Source organism: Rhipicephalus microplus, chromosome 3, assembly GCF_043290135.1.
Source record: "Rhipicephalus microplus isolate Deutch F79 chromosome 3, USDA_Rmic, whole genome shotgun sequence".
Lineage (NCBI taxonomy): Eukaryota > Metazoa > Arthropoda > Arachnida > Ixodida > Ixodidae > Rhipicephalus > Rhipicephalus microplus.
The window spans coordinates 220,236,099-220,244,093 of record NC_134702.1 but is presented as its reverse complement, the minus strand read 5'-3'; the positions used below and the strand labels follow the sequence as shown (position 1 = coordinate 220,244,093).

The 7,995-nt window shown below is 42.5% G+C and overlaps 1 long non-coding RNA gene across 1 annotated transcript; it reads right to left on the bottom strand.

Annotated features, from left to right (window-relative positions):
- Positions 1–1,448: 1,448 nt before the first annotated feature.
- Positions 1,449–7,336, bottom strand: LOC119170182 (uncharacterized). Its single transcript, XR_005109658.2, has 3 exons — positions 7,202–7,336; positions 4,294–4,343; positions 1,449–2,374 (listed from the first exon to the last, which is right to left on the bottom strand). It is a non-coding gene; the product is annotated as an uncharacterized LOC119170182 (long non-coding RNA).
- Between the last annotated feature and the right edge of the window lie 659 nt (positions 7,337–7,995).

Genomic DNA, 7,995 nt, shown 5'->3' with positions numbered 1-7,995 from the left:
GGCCACTCAACCATCGACCACATTTCTACGTGGATCAGTCAGGTGATACAGAAATGCTAAGAATACACACAATTCTATACATGGCCTTCATACATTACGGGAAGGCATTTATTTCGGTGAAGATATCAGCAGTCATGCAAACAGTGCGGAATTAAGGTGCCAACGTTGAATATATGAACATCCAGGAAGAAATCTAGAGAGGATCAGCTGCCACCAAAGTGCTCAATAGAAAAAGCACAGAATATTGACAATGTCTTCTGTATCCAGGAGGTTTCCAGTGGCCTAGAAGGGGAACAGTAGAATGGTAAAAGTGATGTAGTGATGTGATAAGAGTTAATGTAGAATACCTTAGTTACCTGTGCTTCGCCGATGATTTTGCATTGCTAAGTAACTCAGTAGACGAATTGCGATTCATGGTTACTGAATTAGACAAAGGGAGTAGAAAGGTAGGTCTTAAAGTAATATTCCAAAAACGAAAGTAAAATTGTACAGTGACCTCAGAAGAAAACAGCGCTTGGAGATACGTAGCAGTACTCTTGAAGTTGTAAAGGAGTACGTCTACTTAGGACAAGTAGTAAGCGCAGAGCCGAACAACGAGATTGAAGAAACTGGAAGAATAAGAATGACGTGGAGCAAATTCGGCAAGTATCCTCAAATCATCACTGGTAGATAGCCACTATGCCTGAAGAGGAAGGCGTGTAAAAGTTCCACCTTGCTGAAAGTTATCTACTCAGGAGAAACGTGGAGTCTTACAAAGGGGATTCAGCTTATGATGAGGGCGACGCAGTGCGCGTTGGAAAGTAAAATTATACATGTAACCATAAGAGACAAGAATATAGCTGAGGGGGTCAAAGAACAAGCGGTGGTTAAGGATGCTATAGTTGAAATCGAGAAAAAGAAATGAACATGGGCCGGGCACGTTGCACGTAAGTAGGATAATCGCTGGTCATTAAGGGTAAATACTTGGATTTCCAGAGAAAGCAAGCAGTTGAGGGGAAGACGTAAAGTTAGGCAGATAAATGAGATTAGGAAGTTTTCAGAAAAAATCGCAGGACATAGTTGACTAGCGGAACATGCGAGACTCGTTTGTCTCATGCAGCGCATACAGGCTGGTGATGGTGATGAAAGGGGTAATCATGAGAGTCCCGAGACGTAGGCGGCTACTTAGCTAGATAGATAGATAGATAGATAGATAGATAGATAGATAGATAGATAGATAGATAGATAGATGGAGAGATGGATAGATAGATAGATAGATAGATAGATAGATAGATAGATAGATAGATAGATAGATAGATAGATAGATAGATTATTGAAATGCTGGCAGTGCGCGAAAAATGCTTTGCATTTACTAATTTATAAGTTACCTGGCTCTTAAGCAAACAATTTCAGGTCACAAACTATTCACACATCACAAATATCAATAAGTAATCACATGGCGACGGGCATGTTGTAAGCGGAATGCAATATTTAGTTGTCTATGAATACAGAATTTCAAGTTATCGATGATTGGAAGATTTGAACACGTGCTAGCAAGAAACGAGCGTGCCCATTATGCACTCGCGATATCGAAGCCCTTACGTTCACAGTGGTCGAAGCTGCATGTAATGGGCACGTCTACTTCCTTATTTCACGTTACGCTTAGCAATAATCTGATATCGCATGTCATGACTTTTATGGTCTTATCTCAGTCAAACCCTATTTTTTATGTTAGAAATTCTGTCTGACCAATGATTCCCATCCTTCGCTGCTGCAGGTTGCTGAAAAATCAATGAACTAGGTAAGGCAAATGGAGGTGTCTTCCTTATACCGATAGGCTTCTTTCGAAGAGACACTCTTTTCTTCAGGTGGCAGCTGAAGCTTTAGAGCAGGATTTGCGCGGTAAACCCACGCCAACCTGCCCATGTTTGGAGCATAGACTTTTTCAAAAATAACTCCAAGGAGGTACCATAATGGTGCATACTCTAGCGTCACTAAACCAGCGACGTTGAACATAAAGTCCCCATAGTCCCAGGAGCATGCACCGATCGTCCTGAGAAGGCAGCCACTTGTGAACTCACACACGTACATGCAGCACATGTGAACAAACGCTATGGCCGCAAGTGGCCAGCCTAGTGGTTTGAGAAAAGCGTTGATTCTCTCCATGCTGATGGTGGCGATGCTGTAAATCATCAGGCTCCAGATGCTGCTGCATCCACGAAGCTCGAGGCTTCCAGTTTCTACTAGGTTACAGATGGCTGTGAACGTGACCTCGATGAAGTAACCCTGGAGGGCATACAGAAACATCCGACACGCCGGGGACAAGGGAACACAACGCTCGACCTTCCTCTCGCCTACTGCCTCACTGTTCATCGCCATTGACGCAGTCGTGAATCTGCGCAAACAGACAAATATTGCCTCAGCCGTTATAATGAAAGCGGTGAATTTTACAGACTCAAATGAGTGCGGTAACTGAACAGAAATGTCAATTAAAACATGAAAGTTTGGAACACAACATGTAGTGAACATAGATAACGTCAAATCATTAGGACAGGTGTGCTGCCGCACTATGGCACCGCCAGAAATATAGTTCTCCTCATTTTTCCCAATCATTTTCAATCACCTTATTTTCCATTTCAGCAAGTAGAGAAAATAGGGAGGACAAGCTCCACTGGGCTTGACTAGGTTTCCCAGCCGGTTACACTTGAGCAAGTATATAGTGACAGCATAAAGAAACTGGTGTACGCAAGAAAAAACATAAAATAGCATACATTATTCATACACGTAGACGCTCAATGAACACTACACGTATATGCAATATATGAAAAAAATGAAAACTGCTACATAAAATATAAAGCTCTCAAAACTGATATTTTATTTATCTAATGAAAAGAGCATGTAGCGCTGACCTGCAAGATGAAATATAAAAATAAACATTTTGCGATAAAAGGTTTAACACAGAGGGCAAACTTATTCTTAGCATATGGAACTCGTAGTTTGTGCGCGGTATCAGGAAGCAATAAACAGACTAATGCATCACAGATATTGAATGACTACACTGGCATGCCTATTACACCGTAGTTCTGTTGATTTGTTAATTATTTTCTTAATTTATTTATCAATGCGAGCTCTAAAAATTGAATATTTGAAAAGCAGATCTCTTAAAATTTTTCGTAGCACTGTCTAGTGTGATCAGGAATTATAATCATGAAGCACTGTGTGCTCCCTTAGAAGTGTTGACCTTTGCTTTACTTGCACAACTGATTTTCCGGCTTCCGGTTCGTCTTGCGAGGAAAGCAAAAAAAACTGCAATCATCCAGGCTGCTTCATGACTAAAGTCATGCAGCGTCACGTACCAAGTACCCACGTAATCAAAATTTATGTACCATCATTTAACAACTAGTCACATGACTAAAATTTCGTACCTTCATGTAACGAGTCAAATGGCATGTTTCCACCCAAACTACGTAAAAGTGAGTCACGTGTGAAGTTCCCGCCAAGACAACGGGACCCGTACTTCACACGGCAACGGACCACAGTTCGCGAAGACTAGCCAAGTCCAGCGTTACAAAGTGCTACTAGCGAAAACGTAGCATCTCGAGCAAATCCTTGGCGGAGTACAGCTGCAAGTAATTCTCAGCCAGCATGCAAATCATGCTTTCTATTCGTGTAAGCCTGTGTGTATGTTTGTTCTACTTGACTTTCAATTTGTTTTTTTTTTCTGATTCACTGTCTACGTATATCAACCTAGCTACAGCCTCAAAGTATGCATGTGTACGAGGGAAAATGTGTATTGCCTGTAATAGTGAGTGTTCGTGTTGCTTCCCTCAGAGCTGACTCGTACATTATTTGTTGCATACTGCATTAGATTGGTCACAATCCAGTTTAGGCAATTGGTTGAAATAAACCTCCTATTCGCAATATTATTTTCATGAAAATAAAATTTAACTGATTTATTGATTGAGAGAGCTGAGAAAAGTGATCTTGTGAAACAATTTATCCGCTGTTTGTTCAAGTCAGTCGAAGCTGCGCTCTCACTTTTATGATTTATGGTTGGGAAAGGGGCACTGAATCGGCATCATTTATATTTGACAGCATGACAAAAATGTTGATTCAAAGACTGATTAATTAGCAAAAATAGGTTTTTTACATTATCTGTGCATACTTGATTAGTTCACAGAATAAAATGGGCCAAAGTGCTCTATCGCAAGCGTGGTTTCTTCAGCGTCTTTCGTTGTAAAAGGTTTACTCCACCTCACCTGAACTAATTTTCTTTTGCTACGGCAACTAAATTTTTTAGAGGCATGAACTCACCCGGCTCTCCGAACAGTCTTTCAATCAGTGTCTTTGTGGTGCCCATTGACCTGAAATGTGCGCAAATATTATGTTACAACTATTGTGATATATGACAAGTTGTTTCTGGTCTCTTTTCTTGGAGCAAAATACAGTTTCAGAGTTTATTCGACTCTAGTGTGCGCAACAGCGCGCTTCTGGCGTCTCCTGATGCCATTCTTAAGCTGCAACCTTGACTCACCACTCGAGTTGATTGTCAAGAGCATACAATGAGGCTCGACGAGCACACACTTCTGCTCATGTTGCCTAATCTCACTCACACACGCAACAAAATATTTGTATGCAGCCGCAAGCGAGCCTAACCGGTAGCTAAATTCCGCAATCAGTAGACGCGCTAGTGGCTCCCTTGTTTTCCGTGCGTGCATTGCATACTGACCACCTCTCACATTTGACAAACAATTTAAGCGAATATGTTTGTAAAAATATTGCAGCATGATTTCCCGAGCTGCTAAATTTACTTCCCACTAGCATATGCTTTTCACGTCACTAATAAGAAGTTCCTGTGTCACCTCGCCCATTACATTTGTTTCTGAGCCTCGATTCTTTAGAACTAATATTCCTTGAAGACGATTCATTGGGCCATGATTTTGTTAGTAGGTGTGCACAATTAAACACGTTTTGTTGTCTAGCCCGCCTTACAGTGAATAAATGTGCCAGGTGCGACCTACCAAATCACATTTTTTTTCTTGCGTTGGGGCAACACCTCCTTTATTTCAATGCCAGTGCAAACGCGCGCTCCGCAACGGCAGCAGTCGGTGCGCCCTAATTCAGGGAGTGGTCGTGATGCGGCGCTATATGAGAAGTCGCACTGCTCGCGTCACACGTGCGTCCGAGTGGTTTCCTCCGAAGAAGTGATATACGTGTTTCCCACACCAATATCACATGTCTGTCAGATTCGCTCCTTAATGCTGCTTCTTTCCCGCTCGAGACAGTGCCGCCGCGTCACAGGGCAGCGCATGCAAAAATGCGTCATTGACGCTTCCACATTGGTTGCCCGCATAGCGCCACCAACGGCGAGGCGCTATCTCAAAACACCGTATATCTCACAAAGACAGCGTAACTGCGAGTATCGTGAACACGAGGAATGCCAGACGCCTCCCCACGGATCTGCACACAACTGAACAAAAAATTACTTCATATGATTTTCGTCATGAGGCCCTGCATGGGGGGCTACTCTCTCCAAAGACCGAAAAGCACACCCGAAGGCTAGGCGATGAGAGAGAGCGCAAAAGGGCGAGAGGAGAGGGTGGTAAACAGCTCAATCGGGCGCATCTGACTGGCATCGATAAAATAGAGGAGGCGTTGGTTGGGGCAAAGTGACAACATTCATGGCACTAGTTGCAGGGGGGATTCTGGACCAGGCATATTTTTTGCACGTAAAGAAGCTCCCAGCCTTTATTTATTCTTTTCACACTACCAAATTTCCACCACAATGTGACACGTATTTAGGTTATAAAGTTACGCACTCAAGATTTTTCAGTTGCAATCAATAAGTATTTACACAAAACTTATTTTTTTATAATTAACCGTTTTGCGTGGCGAAAGGCACAATGCAGAGAGAAATTACTTTACATGGTTCTTACGTGACTAATATTTATTAGTTTAAACAATCCAAAGGTGTATTAGTTGACAAAATAGGGGAGACGCTCATTCCATGGATCCATGTGATAACGATTTAAAATAAATAAAAAAAATCAGATTGGACCAATCCGTTAGTTGAAACAAATTGCTTATAATACAGAAAGTAAAGACTTGAAGGCGGTGTACGCGATAATAAATGTGCGCACGTGGCCACCCGAAAAATAACAAAAACCTGCCACACAAACAAACCCACTGTGCTCAATTATCCAATATTGCCGTATACAGGAGAACAACGCTGTTAGGTTCGAAGGTGCTGCGTTTTCTTGGCTGTCGTTTCATTGTTCTTGGCCGACCTCGGCTTAGCTCCCATAAATTCCAAATCATTCGCTACCCCTCAACTGCACCGTAACTCTCAGACCATTTTCGCATGGTACGTTGCGTACCAGCCCTTCGAGAGGGCGCACGTGGCCATGTTTACATTTAAAGTGGGTTGTCTTGGTCCACTCGTGAGTTTGACGATTGCATCAGCCGTCAAAAGAGGTAACGGCAACATGTGTGATGCAGTGGTAACTTCCGTTCGCGAAACACCACTCCAAGGTTTGCATTTTTTTAGGTAAACCTAAGATATATATAATGGTATGAGGTGCAGAAAATTGCTTACGACGCATTGAACAATAATATAGAGTACTTCACTGTTACTTTTTCTTCCCTGGAGTTGTCCAATTTGCGTCTACTGAGAGTCGCAGGTGACTCAACGTTATGGTTCTTTTCGGAAAGCCCTGGAGTCATCCAATTTGTGTCTACTGAGTGTCGTAGGGGGCTCAACGCTATGGTTCCTTTAGGAAACGCTTTTCGTGAATCACTTTTTTTACTTTCCGTGATATATTGTCGGGACGAAACGAAAAACTGAAAAAAAATTACACCTCGGTATTCGACATGACGCTCAAGCCAGCCTGGAGAGAGGGCGAAGCGTGGCAAGCTTGATGAACCTCCTTTTAACTGATATGAGCCGGTGCTGATCAGGCGTTAGGAAATGTGCCAGGCGACGCTGCAAGGTTTCTTAAAACGACAAGTTTAAAAAAAGTTTTGTGCTTTTCTGCAGTACTCGACCGTAGGTTTCTCGGCTTTCACGTTCTTATTTTTATGATCTCGTGAAAAACTTTTAGTGTGATTCTATGGTAGTATTCATTCCCATATTTGTGAGTAGATGGCCTAAATTTCTCCTGGTTCTTAATCATCGCATTTAACAAGAGCAAGACATTAAAAAAGTGCATCCAAGAAAACTTACACTATACAAGAATGGTGGCGTGCTTGGTGATGTGTACGTGGTATCCAGATAACATTTTACCGATGTCATGCCTACACCGAGGCCTGTCAGTGCTCACGTATGCACCCACTCCTAGCAAACAGTATGGAAGCCAACCGGCCCATCTGCCTATGTTGAACCAGTGCAGCTGTACTCTCAGAGCGTCCACGACAAGCTTTCGTATACGACGATGTATCTGCATCTGTGAAAGATATTTTGTTTATGCCATTGTTCCTATGACGGGAATGCCGTCGGGCGTCATCAAATGTTTTTGTTTTGTCTAAGGGCGATACATCGCATTTTGATTGAGTATTCGTAGTAATCACGAATGACAGGCAACATGCGGAGAATGACGGGATGTACCAACCCAGCTGCACAATGACAGCCGCACAATCTGGGTATGACACTGAAAATACACGTTGAGCAGCCCTCGTGACGTCGTTGTCGAGATAGTTATGCAGCGCACAACTGAAACAGTAGGCCTCCGTGGATGAAACGTGTAATGAACTTTCAGAAAACAAAACGTTTGTTATTCATTTTTGATATCAGAAAGAATTTGCTTTCCATAGCCCGCAACTCTGGGCTTTGAAAAGAAGAGAACTAATTTTAAGGCAGTGCGAATGCTTGTTTGAATCTACCCCATGGAAGGCTTCGATTATTTTTGAATGAATTGGTGACTGATTAAATGAATTTTATCTGAAGTCTGGCAGTTTTACCAGACGAGGTGAGGGGAGAGGGGATTACCTCTTTCCCTTCCCACTCTCCCTTGATTATGA